The following is a 17242-nucleotide window of genomic DNA, read 5'->3' on the forward strand; positions in this document are numbered from 1 at the left end:
ACCTGGGAGAGAGCCTGGGAGACAGAGAGCTACAGGGCATAGGCTTTGGGGGTGGCCTGAGGGGACTGGCAGCTCAAGCCTAGTGGGGACCTTTTTCTTCTCCATCCCCACCACTGACTCTCTGGAAGTCTGAGTCCTGTGCCAGAGCCTGGAACAGGCAGGCACTCCGGGGACGGCTGAAACCCTCAACAAAACACTGACTTGAGGTTTAAGTCTTAACCTTCTCCCCAGAGAGGAGGTGCGGGGTCTATGAAAAGAGGTCAAAGAATGAACGGGTGAGTGGGGTGTGACTCTGTTGAGTTGGGGTCTCTTGTCAGCTGGATACCTGGGTCCTGCCTCAAGGAGAGTCATCAGCATCTGGGGGAGGTAAAAGCCTTGTTAATATTTATAAGTCCTAGGCACCACCAGAGAAAAGCACAGGGGCTGAGGAGAGGCGGCTGGCTGGCGGGCCTTGTTGGGGTGATTCTGTGGGCGAGAAAGTCAGAGCACTTGCCCCAAGGCAGGAGAGGAGGGCAGGGAGCCAGTGGAACATAGGCACGGGGCCTCTGGGACAACCTGCCTCATTACTGTGATAATTTTCAATCATGTTATTTAAATTCTCTCTCTCCCTCTCTCTCTCTCTCTCTCTCTCATTTTTTTTTTCTTTTCTTTTCTTTTTTTTTTTTTTTAATTGAGACAGGGTGTCACTTTCTCACCGAGGCTGGAGTGTAGTAGCACAATCTCAGCTATTTCACCTCACTGCAACCCCAGCCTCCCAGGCTCAGGCGAGCCTCCCAACTCAGCCTCCCAAGTATCTGGGACCACAGGCACGCATCAACATGCCCGCCTAGCTTTTACATTGTTTGTAGAGACAGAGTTTTGCCATGTTGACCAGGCTGGTCTTGAACTCCTGAGCTCAAGTGATCCACCCACCTTGGCCTCCCAAAGCACTGGGAAGACAGGCGTGAGGCACTGTACCGGCCCAAATTCCCTTCTGCTGTTTTCTTAAGGAAGAGAAACAAAGTTTATTTTAAAAAACAAACAAACAAACAAAACAAAACAAAAAAAACCAGACTTCATAATGTAGACAGTTCATTGAATAGCTTCGTCACAAATCTGCATCACAAATATTTCTCAAATAAGAGCTCCAAATAACTTTATTTTTGTTTTTGTTTTTGTTTTGTTTTGTTTCATTTTGTTTTGAGATGGAGTTCTGCTCTTGTCACCTAGGCTGGAGTGCAGTGGCGCGATCTCGGCTTACTTCACCTCTTGGGTTCAAGCGATTCCCCTGCCTCAGCCTCCTGAGTAGCTGGGATTACAGGCGCCCGCCATCATGCCTGGCTAATTTTTGTATTTTTAGTAGAGACGGGGTTTCGCCATGTTGGCCAGGCTGGTCTCGAACTCCTGACCTCAGGTGATCCACCCACCTTGGCCTCACAAAATGCTGGGATTACAGGTATGAGCCACCCCGACCTGCCTCAGATAACTTTCATTTCAAATGAAGTATAATCATTTTAAACTATTGTATGACAAAACATCAAACTTGGTTATATAATTTAAATGATTTTACAGTTATTCCAGGATATATTCTTTTTTTTTTTTTTTTTTTTTTTTTTTTTTGAGACGGAGTCTTGCTCTGCCGCCCAGGCTGGGGTGCAGTGGCCGGATTTCAGCTCACTGCAAGCTCCGCCTCCCGGGTTCACGCCATTCTCCTGCCTCAGCCTCCTGAGTAGCTGGGACTACAGGCGCCCGCCACCTCACCCGGCTACTTTTTTTTTGTATTTTTTAGTAGAGACGGGGTTTCACCGTGTTAGCCAGGATGGTCTCGATCTCCTGACCTCGTGATCCGCCCGTCTCGGCCTCCCAAAGTGCTGGGATTACAGGCTTGAGCCACCGCGCCCAGCCCCAGGATATATTCTTAAAGGAGATCAGGGTTTACTTTTTTATTTTATTTATTTATTTATTTATTTTTGAGATGGAGTCTCTGTCGCCCAGGCTGGAGTGCAGTGGCACCATCTCAGCTCACTGCAACCTCCACCTCCCAGTTCAAGCAACTTTCCTGCCTCAGCCTCCTGAGTAGCTGGGACTACAGGCACCCCCCACCATGCCTGACTAACTTTTTTGTATTTTTAGTAGAGTCAGTGTTTCACCATGTTGGCCAGGCTGGGTTTCAAATCCTGACCTCAAGTAATCCATCCAACTTGGCCTCCCAAAGTGCTAGAATTACAGGCGTGAACCACTGCACCCAGCCAGGGATTACTTTTTTATATCTTCATACCTATCTCCTAACTGTATATAAAAAGGTTAATTTAATGTATATGTGTATTTTTACATGAGAATTACATGAACTTTGATATGATTTTAATATCATTGATGTAACATGTGACATGAAAGTATGTATATACTTTTTTTATTTTATAATAGGCATGCCTTGCTAACACAAGTTTTATTACAATCAACTTTGAAGCACACCATGGGCTTGTCACAATGTTTTGCGTAATGAATAAAAATAAATTAATTTTTAAATAAATCTCCGAAGAAGCTCACTTTTAAGTAAAAACAGAAGAAAAAGAAACACTACTGTTTTGAAACATATTACTTGAAAGAGAACAAACAATCTGTTATGCAGGTTGTTAAACAATATGATCAAGAAAATGCACATCATTTTCCATGATATATTAAAAGACATACTCAGAAAGCACCTTTGTTACAGTATAAAAAAGGTTGGAATAAAACCATGACATAAGGATATGTCCCATTATCTTGTTTTCAAGGAAATTTTAAATAAAATGTATCTTCCCTTTTCCTTGTCAAATCACCAAATACCAGAACAAACGTTCTTAGAGAGCCTTTTCCTTGTCAAATCACCAGATACCAGAACAAACGTTCTTAGAGAGCCAGCGCTCCTTCTTCCAAGGTGTTGGGGGCACTGAATGGCAAAGACATTGAAAACATCTCCACCTTCAAACATAAGCCCTGGGAGCTTTTGGTAGCCACTTCTCAGTCTCGCATTCCAACACAAGCGCTCTCTGATGATTCCTGGGACCCTTTGGAAACCGGTGCTGGGGCTGGGTGTAGGGGCTCACGCCTGTAATCCCAGCACTTCCGGAGATTGAGGCGGAGGATCACTTGATCCCAGGAGGTCGAGACCAGCCCGGCCAACATGACGAAACCCTGTCTCTACTAAAAATACAAAAATTAGCTGGATGTGGTGGTGCATGGCTGTAATACCAGCTACTTGGGAGACTGAGGCATGAGAATTGCTTGAAACCAGGAGGCAGAGGCTGCAGTGAGTCACGATCGTGACACTTCACTCTAGCCTGGGCAACAAAGCAAGACTCACTCTGTCTTAAAAAAGAAAAAAAAAAAAAAAAGGAAAAATGATACTGGAATCTAAAATTGAGCTTCCTGCAGGCAATCTGGAAAGGCTAATTGACATTTCCTCACTCATCAGGGACACTTTTGGTAACGGCCCGTCCTACACAGGCCATGTCTGTAGGTTGGAACCTCAAAGTGGGTGACAGCTATGACCACATTGCAGGAACGATGCAACAATGCAGGGTTTCTCCTGGCATGGCCCTGAAGGCTGGGCTTTATGTCAGCAACACACCGCAGACATTCTTTAAATCTCAGTGTTCTCTAAAAGGAGAAGATTTTTAAGAACATCAGTTTCAGTTAAAAAGTCCTGTGACTGAGGCGAGTGGATCACGAGGTCAGGAGTTCGAGACCAGTCTGGCCAACATAGTGAAACCCCGTCTCTACTAAAAGTACAAAAAAAAAAAAAAAGTTAGCCAGGTGTGGTGGTGTGCACCTGTAATCCCAGCTACTTGGGAAGCTGAGGCAAGAGAATCACATGAACCTGGGAGGCGGAGGTTGCAGTGAGCCGAGATTGCACCATTGCACTTCAGCGCAGGCGACAGTGGGAGACTCTGTCTCAAAAAAAAAAAAAAAAAAAAAAAAAAAATCCTGTGACTGATGCATTCAGGTCCCTCTCCATTAGAAGGTCCGTGTCTGAGGAATGGAGAAAAGAGCTGATGAATGGCGAGAGAAAGCGATGAGCCATGAAATAGCAAAAATCATATTCTATGCTTCTCAACACCACAGCATACATTTCAGATAGATTTGTGTTCAATATCAAAACTGGAACCCTAAACCTTGGGGTTGGGTGAAGCCATTCTAAATAGCAAAGTTAAAAAAAATTGTAAAGGGAAATATTGAGGTTTAATATCATAAAAATGCAAAAATTGTAATTGTCAAAAATACCATAAGAATTAAAAGGCATTTGACAAATTAGAATGAAGTTTGAAAATCTTAATACATAAAATCTCATACAACCAAAAAGAAAGCACCACAATCTAAAAACTAACAAAAGTTATGAATATTCAATGTACAAAGACTTACAAGTAGTTAATACACTTATATAAAATATTTTACTGTACCAGTAAGCAAAAATAAACACACATGTAAATAACAGTGACTTGTCATGAATGGCTTATTGCATTGGGAAATTTTTGTTTTATATTCAAGATATAAGGAAACATGAATTATTGTAAATGGATGCTTGATTAGGCAAATGTAGAAAATTGTCATTGAGGGAAGCTGGTAATATTATTTGATATGTAATAGAGGGGTGAGCAGAGGCAAACACCACCACCACACACTGCAGCCTGGCAGAACACAAACATGGACCAATGCCTCTGATTCCGAGTCAAGGAAGCAAAAGTCCTAACAGTTTCTTTAAGAGGTCGTTGTTGTTGTTGTTATTGTTGTTTTTGTTGTTTTTGAGATGGAGTCTCGCTCTGTCGCCCAGGTTGCAGTGCAGTGGTGCTATCTCGGCTCACTGCAAGCTCCGCCTCCTGGGTTCATGCCATTCTCCTGCCTCAGCCTCCCGAATAGCTGGGACTACAGCTTTAGTAGAGACGGCGTTTCACCGTGTTAGCCAGGATGGTCTCGATCTCCTGACCTCGTGATCCGCCCGCCTCGGCCTCCCAAACTGCTGGGATTACAGGCGTGAACCACCAAGAGGTTTTCTCACATCGATGGGGTAGAGGTAAAGGGGGGCTGGGAGGTTTAGAAGAGGGAATACCATGATGGGGAGAGTTTTCGGAGGATTAATCTGGTAAAAATATAAAAGACAGGTAATAGTGCATAAAGAATATAATTTTTAAAATCAAAGGTAATTTTTGTTAGCCTGTCAACTCTACAGATTTGCTTTAATCTCTCAAACTATTTAATCACTTAGTTCAGTTTTATCAAGTTATCCACAGAATTTGTCAATGGACCTAAATATCTGAATACTTCCAAATATGTGGATAGGCGTGGCGAGAGCTTGAAAAAACAGCCACATATCCAAGTAAAAATTTGGTTTTCCTTGTCATGGTTACTGAAATGTGAGTTTCTCTCTCTGTTATCACTACGAAGCTCTTATAAAGTACTTGTTAGCTAGTTAATTTATTCCATAGAGCTAGACAATGCTATATTTGTCTTTTTCTTTCAGGATGAATCGACTTATATTTAGTAAGTATAAAAGGCAGATTATAAGGGGTGGTGGACTCGGGAAACTTCTTATTCCATTAGCAGGAGCATGGCTGAGTTGGCAGCTGGGCTATGGGTGTAACAATATGGAAATGCTTTCTCATGGTTTAAAAGTTATTGGAGTTGGGCACGGTGGCTCATGGCTGTAATCCCAGCACTTTGGGAGGCTAAGGCGAGTGGATCACCTGAGACTGGGAGTTCGAGACCAGTCTGACCAACATAGAGAAACCCCATCTCTACTACAAATACAAAATCAGCCGGGCGTGGTGGCCCATGCCTGTAATCCCAGCTACTGGGGAGGCTGAGGCAGGAGAATCGCTTGATTGCATCATTGCACTCCAGCCTGGGCAACAAGAGTGAAACTCTGTCTCAAAAAAAAAAAGTTACTGGAATGTGTGTCAATTAATAAAAATAAATAAATACGAAGCTCTAAAAGAAGAAAATTATTGCGAGAGTGCACAAACATGTTGAATTTTTTTCATTTCTTTCTTTTTTTTTTTTTCTGTGCGACCTCTTTACTTTTGGGATTTATGTACCCATGTTTATCTTCTTAATTTTCCTGTCTGCCTTTTACTGAACCTTGAGATGAAAATCTGACTATGAAACTGTGCTTCCATGACACTAATCAACCAGGTGAATTATTTAAAGTTTGGCCTCATGACTAGTTCTTATCTTCATGGCATGAAACCACCAGCTTCCCTGATTTCTCACCAGTTGTTTTTGGCTTCAAACTCAACCTGTGGTCTTTGCATCTTCATACATTGAGGTGTGTGCCTTTATTACAACACGGTCTCCTTAATTCCAATATTCCAATAGACTCTTGATCCTGCAATAGAATTCAGAGAGAAGACTCCAGGCATGGGGAGGTGTGGAATCTGGTTTTGATATTTAGCTTTGTCTTTTTACTCAGGTTTCTTCAACTGCCCAAGCCTCATTTCTCTCATCTCCAAACGAGGCGGTAGCGCTGATCTACCACACAGAGCTGCTGTAGAGACACAGTGGATGGGAGTATCAGCAGCGCCTGAGCCAGAATGCCCACTGAATGTGACTCTAGCAGCTGCCGAGGGCCTTCGGAGAGGAAGAATCTTAAGGCGCCTCCAAGACAAGGGGAGTGGACGGCTCCGTTTCGGGGAGGTTTACCTGAATAGCTGTGTAAAAAAACCCGACGGTGCCCTTCAAGCTTCTGCTTCACAACCCGGGAGCCGTGCACCATGTCCATGTGTTCAGATGCAAGATGCTCAGACCCCAAGAAAAGTGAATTTGGTGTAAAGAAAAAAAGACTTTTAGCATGGTCCAGCATTAGGACAGTAACACGCCGTGTGGGTGCACATGCCCTCCCTCCATCTCCACGGCCTTTGCATCGCTGTGGGTGCACATGCTCCTCCTCCATCTCCATGGCCTTTACATCTCTGTGTGGGTGCACGTGCTCCTCCTCCATCTCCATGGCCTTTGCATCTCTGTGTGTGCACATGCCCTCCCTCCATCTCCACAGCCTTTGCGTCTCTGTGGGTACACATGCTCTTTCTCCATGTTGGTGGGCTCTGCACTCTGTGTCTGTGCATATGCTGTTGCTCCATCTTTGATCCAGAAAACTGACCCTTTGGGTGGTTAAGGCTCAGAAGTGGAATAACTTGCCTGATGTTGGACAGCACATGGCAGATTTGGGGAACGTGTGTGTGCACCGCCTCCTCTTCTGTGGGGTCACCAGGGCCAGTACTGGTTCTGTGCCTACACGAATCATCCTCATCCATCCACACATATTCGCAAAGACTTCCCAGACCTGAACACACTACAAATGCTTCAGAGACTTTTCTATAAGTCATATGCTTTTAACTTAAATGCTTTGAGCCTGGCTAAGTCATGTTGTCATAAAACTGGAGTCAGTCTATGAGCCTGGATTTGCAGAGCGTAGATTTCCAAAGTTGTAAGAGACTCTACTACTTTCCCAGGTGGTGACAGTCTCTGATATCATGATACTAATCATCATTATTTTTAACATTCTAGTTCCCTTATGAAAAAAAAAAAAAGAAAAAACCCTCAACTCTATTTAAATGGCACATGGAATTATCACAAATCAGTAACTCAATGTTTCTCAGTTGAAGAAAAGCAGGTTGTCATGATTACAGGTGCCAACTGGAAAATAACTCTCTGCACGAGCATTGTGTTTTTATTTTTATTTTTATTTTTTATCAACTCCTTGCTAACAGAGCTTTTCTGCAGAGCAATACACCTTCACGGAATCTCGCATAGCAAGTTCCATTTCCAGACTGGGCCCGAACACCAAAAGTCTGAGCCTTTCGCATCAGTGACTCCTCCCAGGGTGGAATATCATCCCTTGCAGAGCTGCCCCGGCTCTGTGCTGGCTTCTTCCCTCACTGGTGCCATTAGAGCGTCCCTGCACCTGCATCATGGGTTGTGGATGCAAGCTGCATGATGCAATGCACATCTCGGCCAGCTTGCAAGGGCTGAGGACATTCTTGCTTCTTTGCATGTTGTCAAGATGCCAGTGTATTGCAATGAGAGGAAGTGATTCTCATAGAATTTCAGCCTGGGCAAGCGTCCTTCCTACAGGCCTGTGAGGCTGCCCTGCAGGCTGTGCCATGTCATAGTCTTTCTGCCATCATCAGCAATGGCCTGTCTGGCTGCCTCGTGCTTGGGAGGAGAAAACACATGCAAGCATCATTATTTGATGTCTTCTTTTATTTTTACCTTTTCCAGTTCCAGTTTAAAGCAATAGCACACAACATTAGAGATTTATTTTTATTGGACAAGGTAAAAACTTTGGAAAATTCCCAATAAAACATGAGCTGCTTATGTACACATACAAGAATATAAACAGAAAATGTGAGAAAGAATCCTGTTCTTTAAGAATTTAAAAATCAGTAGGAATCCCACTGCAGCGTACCAAATATGGTAAAAACTGCATGAATTTGCTTTGAAGCCCAGCAAAACCTGAGATCTTCACACCACATTACTAAATAGCTGTGTGCTCTTGTTAAAGTTAATTGACTTCTCTGAGTCCCAGGCTCCACATCCTGCTTGTGAGACTTGAAATGGATTTATGAGCAGCTTCTCAGAAAAACAACTGGCACAAACTAGATGTAACACATGAAAGCTGTTATGGTTATTCACCTGCCATTGGTTAATCTTTTTTTCTAAAAAGAGTATATAGTGGACACCTAGCCTTAATTTGGGTTTTAGATTAGCCACTCGTATCTTTTCTAATCATAATCTGTTCTCAGACATCGAAAGGAGAAAGTAGAGGAGAAAGTAAAGAATAACAATTGGAATATAAAAGAAAGGCCGGGCCTCGTGTGGTGGCTCACGCCTGTGATCCCAGCAATTTGGGAGGCCAAAGCGGGTAGATCACCTGAGGTCAGGAGCTCAAGACCAGCCTGGCCAACATGGTGAAACCTCATCTCTACGAAAACTACAAAAATTAGCTGGGCATGGTGTTATGCCTGTAATCCCAGCTACTTGGTAGACTGAGGCAGGAGAATCGCCTGAACCCGGGAGGCAGAGGTTGCAGTGAGTGGAGATTGTGCCACTGCACTCCAGCCTGGGCAACAGAGTGAGACTCGGTCTGTGGGGTGGAAAAAGAAAAAAAAAAGAAAGGCCGGTACGTGCAATGTGGGGAGGGGAGACATGTGGGAGCATGAGGGTTTGGGAAGGAGCCGACGGGGCAGCAGTAGAGGAGTCAGAAGAAGAGAAGGTGGGAGGCGACACTGACAGGGAAGACAGACATGAGACACCTTCCTCCCTTACGGTTGGGCCCAGCCACCTGTCCTGCGACTGCATTGGCTCCTTGTCTGCAGCCCATACAAGAACCCACAGGTGAAAAAGGTTCCACGTGAAGGGGTTTCATCCCCAAGTTGGTGCTTCCCAGGAAGTGGGCTAAGTGCTGCCTAGGGCCACCTCCCAGGAAGATGAGGCTGGGAAACTTTATTTAGGTACATTCAAAACCTTTCCTGCCAAGGGTAGAAAGGCCTGCTGAGTTACAGCTTCCCGGAGATGGTTTCCTGCTCTCTCCGACGGGCAATGTTTCCCATCGGAAAGAAGACAGCAGCCAGCAGGAGAGGGAGCCACGCGCCAGTCCAGCCACGGCACCACTCAAGGGACGTCTTTTTGCTTTTATGTTTTGAAAACATGAGTCTTCCTCATTTAAGCTTTAAAATGAATTAAAAATGTATTAAAATGTTAAGTAAATAGCACGAAAATGTCCAATTGTGCTCTATTTTCCTTTCGAAAATTGGTCATCTGTGTCATATTTATTCCAGCAGCTTCCAGTTCATATGTAGAAACTCACTCTTGACAGCAGATATCCCAGACCTGGCAAGAAAGTGAGCATTTTCCTCCAGGCAAAAGGTTTTAAAGACTGAAATATCATCTTAATAGACACACAGCATCAGTGCTCTCGAGACTCTTTTCCTCCCCATCATTAGATAAATAAATATGCATTGCCAATTTTTGTTTTTAAATTAAAATCTCTTGTTTCTAGTGGGTTGTAATTTGTACATTGCCAGACACTCCCGTTTAGGATCAAAATTGAAGGTCTGGAGTTGGAAACATTAAGACACTAAATGTCACAAGCGCTCCTTCAAATGGGGACTTGTTAAAATTAGCCCTTCTCTGGGTGTGAAGGTGACTTGCTGAATTTACCTCAGCAAGCGGCCCTGCATTTGTAAAATCCCACTCCCAGCCTTGGCTACCAAACATCCACTAAAAACGATAATTAAAATAATTATAGAAGCAATAGGAAAGCATAATAAGAGAAAAAACATTTTAAAGAAATTATTCAGAAAATATTACAAGCCGATGCTCAGGAAAGAGTCCAGCCCTACTAATGGCGTGTTAATATGTGAAAGTGTTTGTGTAATTGTTCCGAGATGAAAGTCTCCTCCTAGTTTAAATTCCATCACAGTATGAGATTTTTCTTTAAGTGAAGTAAGTGTGGCAATCTTCACAACATAAAAATGATGCTTAGTTTTAATCTGAGGAAGAAGTGTTGCCACGTGCTTTCAGCAAAGTTCTCCTGCATAGATTGTCTTCCAGAAACAGCAATTCCTCCTCTATTTCCCCAAATTAAACAACTTCTTGGGCATATTTAAAATAAGCTTTCATAAATCGAGAGAATTTTTTTTTTCAACTTTCAAAGATGCTTTACAAAGTGCAACTTCATCCCCTCCTCTTTCCCGTAATTTTATCATTTTTACTGAAATGTTGTTGGTGTTTCTTGGCTGGGGTTTGTTGGGCTGTGCTCAGAGCTGAGTGGAGGGTTGAAAGCCATGGGCCCTGCAGCAGCCCAGCGAGGGCGGCAGACAGAGGGGCTGGTTGCGCATCCTGAGAGGGATCCAGCAGCACCTCTGTGCCACGGCCCCTTCGGGCAATTATCCCCAGCTCTAACTGTGGAGCCTGCGGTCCTGGCCTCTGAAATCAGAGTCTATGAACAGAAGAGCTCTAGGCAAAAACATACCATTCAATATAATGACTAATGACTCCGTGGCCCAGCATGGGAAAGCAGACCTTCCACCCTGGGCTGGCTGCCTGGGTCCTGGCGATGCTGGAGTCCAATGTCACTCTGGGAAAAGCTAAACATGTCCCATTGTGTTTAGAAATGTTATAGCAGAGACTATTTATGAATGACTAAACACAAAAGCACTTAAGCCTTCAGCTGCCCTGATGGAAAGGGGGACAGGCGAGGACCCAAGCCACAGGACGTCGGCCCATAACCTTGGGAAGTCAAGGCTGGTGTCTGCAAGCCCTGCCCTGGGATTCCCTGAGAAGGCTCCTCACTGGGGTGACGGCAGCCAAAGGCACAAGCTGCGAGGTCCGCCTGCCGCTGTGACAATGACCCACACCGCACACCTTTCATGCTCTTACCCAGCTGGGATGGAGAGCTTGCCTTTTCCCAGTTGTCAGACCAGGCAAATGGTAGCTAGAAAAACTGACCACTGATTGACCGGGCGCGGTGGCTCACGCCTGTAATCCCAGCATGTTGGGAGGCCAAGCCGGGCAGATCACAAGGTCAGGAGATCGAGACCATCCTGGCTAACACGGTGAACCCCGTCTGTACTAAAAATACAAAAAATTAGCCGGGCGAGGTGGCGGGCGCCTGTAGTCCCACTACTCGGGAGGCTGAGGCAGGAGAATGGTGTGAGCCCGGGAGGCGGAGCTTGCAGTGAGCTGAGATCGCGCCACTGCACTCCAGCCTGGGCCACAGAGTGAGACTCCGTCTCAACAAATAAATAAATAAATAAATAATAAAATAAAAGAAAGAAAGAAAAGCTAACCACTGACTTCTCCGTGGTCTCCCTGTTACACAGTGGGGAAACCGAGGCTCCCAGAACTCCTCCCTGGTATTTCTCATGAAGACAGCATGGCAGGGAAAAGCTGTGTATTTCCTCTCAAACCTTCAGCCAGGCCCCACAGAACCAATGGAATTACCTGAGCCCTGGTTCCTGTCCTGGAGGCCCTGAGTCTGCAGGTGAAGTGAAGACATATCAGGAACATGGGAGTGCTGTGAGAGAGGCTTCAAAAAAGAAGTAACTGGAGAGAAACCATTAGCTCTAATATCCCAGGGGTTTCGTGAGCTCTTATAGCTCTTGAATGTTGGCTTCCATGTCATTGAATTAACACATATCAATAATTTGCTCTGATTTTACCCGAAAGTCTAAAATCTCTTGCTCATTTCCATGCAGTATCCATTCACAATTGTTTTTCATAATGAATGTAATTTATGACTTAAATCATATGTGTATATTTTCATTTTGAAAATGCACCATTTTGCAGAAGATTTTTTGGTATAAATGGCTATATTACCTGAAACACGACAGCATTTATCATTTAGAAATTTCAACAAATGTTAGATAACCTGGGTGTGTTCTGTCTTTGTTTGTTTGGCTCTCGTGTAGCAATACCCTATGTGCAGGCCACCCAGGACGCGGCCTGCTCTGTGTCCTGGTCGTGCTGAGCAGGCTCGGCCAGGACAGGTTGGTGCTTGTGGACAGGGCCCTGGTCATCTGTGAGTGGCCCCAGTGCAGCCCGAAGACTCTGCAGATGCCGACAGGGGCCTTGGGAAGCTGCAGTGAGGATCTGGGCCTCTCGGCTTATATTTTGTGTTATTCTTCTCTGCTTCATCTTTCTCGAAACAGTTTGGGCCACCAGATAGAAAGACAAGACCTGAGCCTCTTTCTTGTCTGTTTTAGTAACAGTTCTAAAATTCAAAGGTGAATTTAGTTACTTAGGGAAGGTGAAGGTCTTTAGGAGGGACGGTCAGCTCTTTCCACCATTGTGGCCTCCAGGCATCCAGAGACCCAGGTGGAGGATGAGAAAGAAAACCCTGGACTCTGCATTCCAGAAGAAAAACAACTTAGATGTCCCAGAGCAATTGCCGCATTCTTTGATGACCCCATGAAAATTCAGAGGCAAAGGGTCACCCACGAGGTCTCACAGTTACACATCTCGGGAAAATTCAAGCTCTTCATGGGTATAGGAAACCTCCTTGGAAAACGGGGCTAACTGTCTGAGCAGGGAGTGAGGAATTTGGAGGGCAGATGCCTCCTGGGGTGTCAATTGCAACTTCAGCTTTCTGTGTGACTATTGCAGGGAAACCCGGAGATGGCAATGAGGAGGAGCAAGCCTGGGGGAGAGGCACCCTGCCACCACACCCAGACAAAATGCATACCATACTGAATTTCCAAGACTATGCTAAAGGACAAGGAGCATTAGGAAGAGTAAAGTTCAGTCCTCACATCCCTAAAATATTGCCGACATTTAAAATAAAGAAAAGCAACACTTGCGTGAGTCCTGAATTAAACCTTGTTTTAGGAACATGGTTAAAAATAAATAGTGCAGCGTGCATTTGTAACCCCTCAGAGCGAATGGTGCTTTTGTGATGGCTGTGACTTAGCCTACGCTCTCACCTCTTACATACGCTGCTCGGCATGCTCATATTTCTAAGAGATCAACTATTTTGTCTGAGGCAGACAACCTCTGCTTCCCCAGAAAGGGCAGTTTTCATTGCTGTCAGTTTCAGGGCTGCGGGGTGCGGATGGAGGACCGCCTTGAAACCCAGCTCCCCAGGCAGTTTCCTCCTCTGGCCCTTGTCAGGCCTGAGATAACCTTTGGTGGTCCTTTTCAGTGGCAGTGCCATATAATTCAGGTAAATTGATGCTGTGTGGGAGAAGTTTTCACAGACTCCTCATCCATTATTGAATAATTTTTCATAATAAGAGCACTTCCTAAGTCAAACAAAGCCCAAGTATGGCTCAGGGAACTGCTGTGTTGAGTGCATCAGGGTTTATTTTTCTGCTGAAGAAAATAAACTATTACTTTGACTAATAACCCTGCTGGAATGTGGGTGTAGAGTGCCGCTCAGCGCGCTGCCAAGAGAAACGGATGCCCCAGTCCTTTCCAGACACATGCTGCATCTGAGAGTCCCACAAATAGGTTCTGAGGCCTGGCCTGTGTCAGGAGGGAAACTTCTAGATACTCAAAGCTGGAGAAACCCCCCCCCCTTTTTTTTTTTGGACAAGAAAACACACAAACAACTGCAAAGGTTTGTTATTAAAATACCCTTAAGAGAAAATTGTTTATATTTGTGCTTAAACTTTAGCTCTTTAGTATTTTAAACTGTAAAAGAAATGCACACAGCGACAAAGGTATGGCAGCTGAGAGTACTGCGATGGGAGAAGGTGGCCAAGAAAGCGGAGCTGGCTCTGACAGATGCGTTTCTGGTGAAGAAAACAGCATTTAGCAAAGCCTCTTGCCGAAAGTTCTCTATTTGTCTTTCTTTCCAAAGGGACTCAGGTGGCACATACCCTTCCTCAGAAAGTGCATATTTACTGTATTTTCTATCTGTTTTTCATTTTCATTTCAAGACAAATCCTTTTGAGTGACTTAAAATAGGAAAGAATACAAAGAGCTCTAAAGGCATGTCCTGGTCGAAGGTCTAATATTTCCGACTGAAGTGAGATGTCCAACAGCCTGTTCTGTGTATTCTTATGCCACCCAGTCACACCACTTTTCTCTCATTCTTGTTTTATTCAGAAGCATCCCATTTTTTAAGTTCATAGGGCATTTATTTAACAATTTTGAAATGCATAAGACTTGTTATAGTCATCTTCCATTTAACAGCTTCTGATAAACGTTTTATTAACAATGAACATCCAGCTACCAACACAGTTACATTGCTCCTAATAATTCAGCAGAATCTATTTTTGTTTGTATTAGTGTATGTGTATCTGTGGAGTCTTTGCATCAAGTTTTTGCAACAATATTGACTTTTAAGGTGACCTGTGATGACTGGGTGAATTGCATGAGATGTCAGAGTAGGGCTATCTGAATGTTCTTCAAAATACCTTTTTCTCATCCAAATTCTTAGAATGAAAGGAATTCATATCATAGTTGGTGTGGAATATAGACCAATTACGCACCATTATCATTCCCGACCTTTGTTTTCCTCTTTCATTTTTTGGGGAATTAACAAACCAGGAGTGAGTCATACAACAATAAAGTCTGTTTGATGTGTACCCCAGTTCCCTCAATTTCGGGCTTTGCAGCATGTCTCCAGAACCTTTCATAACCAGTAGCTTAACCTGATGCATGCTACGTGTTCTGCACAAGCACGTTCGTGAAAACTTTAGAACAAAGCCGAGATGTCTGTGGGATTATTTCCCTCATGTGCAGATGCAGAAGGCCCTGTGTTGGACAGGCGGTGGCTTGCATGGAATTAAGAGGCTCCAGGATGGCAGAGGACATGACCTTTTCACTCTGCATTACCAGTGGACCCACTTGTGTGGGTGCATCCTCGTTACCCTTTCTTGTTTCATTTTAGGGAAAAATTGACAGTCTGGGGCATCTTGGGGAATCACTGGACTCCTGAGACTTCCAGAGGCCATCCAGCTTCCTAGTTACTGTTCTTGTCTTCCCATCAGCCGGCCAGATGCAGGGAGTTCCTTCCTTCCTTCCTTCCTTCCTTCCTTCCTTCCTTCCTTCCTTCCTTCCTTCCTTCCTTCCTTCCTTCCTTCCTTCCTTCCTTTCCTTCCTTCCTTCCCTTCCTTCCTTCCTTCCTTTCCTTCCTTCCTTCCTTCCTTCCTTCCTTCCTTCCTTCCTTCCTTCCTTCCTTCCTTCCTTCCTTCCTTCCTTCCTTCCTTCCTCTTTCTTTCCTTTCTTTCTTGTGTTTTGTTCCCTATGCAAGGAGGCCAGAGTGATGCTTACAGATGGGGTCTTCAGGTTCTCTTAAAACATAGCAGTAAGAGGTTAATACCCTAAAATATGACGTGCCATAAAAACACAAAAGGGAAAATTCATTTCTAGTAAGGCAATGATGGCAGATGCTATCAGCTGCAGAATAAGGATGGTGCAAGTCCAGGGCCATACCTAGGCCCTGTGTTTTTGCATCTAGCGAAAGAGGCAAATGCCAGAAATGATGCTCGCATAACCCCCACACAGTTTCTCTCTTAGAATAAACAGGAGCCTTAATTCTGACAACACCATAATACCCAAAAATATTTCTGAAAGAGACAGACCAATGCATACTTAATTGCAAAAATATATTTTTTTTTTCTACGATTTATAAGTATAGATGGAAAGGTTGGAATGTGCCATGCAGTCTTGACAGTTCCTGTGGTGAATGCAGAGCCTTGTCCATAGCAGATTACAAGCAGCAGTCACTGGTCTTGCAGGATGAACAGAAAAAGAGGAGGGTTGGAAGAGCACAAAGGAACAGCTTTTGGCAGAGAGTTAAACATCACCAAAGCGCAGAGGGGCTGAGTGTTTCCGGAGGGTGCTTTGCCGGCCCCACTCCCCGACCCCAGCTTCCTGGAAGCAATGCACACTTTAGGAGGTCGTAGGGTTGGGCCCACTTCCAACTGCTCCTGCTTTCTTGTGCTTTTAGGATGGACCCTGGGCTACCTGAAATCAACACGTTTGAAAGCCATAGAAAGTAAGGGAAGACTCATGACACAGATACCACAAAACACAGGACAACATGTTTTAACCTTTGAGAAATAATTAGAGCCAGAGCTGTGCTTATATCTGGGTAATTGATGTTTTCTCCAAACCAGGCCCATGGAATATCAGGCGTCCCACCCCATGCATAAGTACTGCAACCAGGAACATGAGCATCTCCATGCTGCTTGCACAAATGTGGGGCCCTGAGCACACAGACAGACTCCCATATGCTAGCCAGGAAAACCCGCCCAAGCCCAGCCTTCCCTTACATCCACATCCCCACACAAGGACTAGGTCACCGCTGCTGCCCGATATTCCTGCATCGCCACAGCAAATATACGTTGCACAGAGGTCAAAGCTTCCACCGTAGTAATCACTGAGGACTCACCATGGACACAGCTAAGCCTACTACTATGTTTAGTCTCTGTTGTTAGAGGCAAGACCTTGCTGCCTTTGAGTAAATAAAAGTAAAATCATTCCTGTGTGAAGAACTGGCAGTGAACTTTCTAAAGATTGCACTTGACACGTAGTGTCACTTAAAAACCAACCCTGAAAATCTCAGTGCAAACACACCGATTGCGTGTGCAGGAGTAGCACCTGCCATCGCAGCAGGGTCAGTGCTGCCATCACAGCAGGAGCGCACCCACACGGAGGGCAGCGGCGCCATAAGGATGAGACGGGGTGTCCACGATGAAGCTGGCCACCTGCATGGAGGCTCCAGGGTGTGACTTCCAAAGACTGTTTCTGATAGAATTAATGTTCCCTGTTTTTAAAA

The sequence above is a fragment of the Macaca fascicularis genome, chromosome 6 (genome assembly GCF_037993035.2).
Source record: "Macaca fascicularis isolate 582-1 chromosome 6, T2T-MFA8v1.1".
NCBI classification, from domain to species: domain Eukaryota; kingdom Metazoa; phylum Chordata; class Mammalia; order Primates; family Cercopithecidae; genus Macaca; species Macaca fascicularis.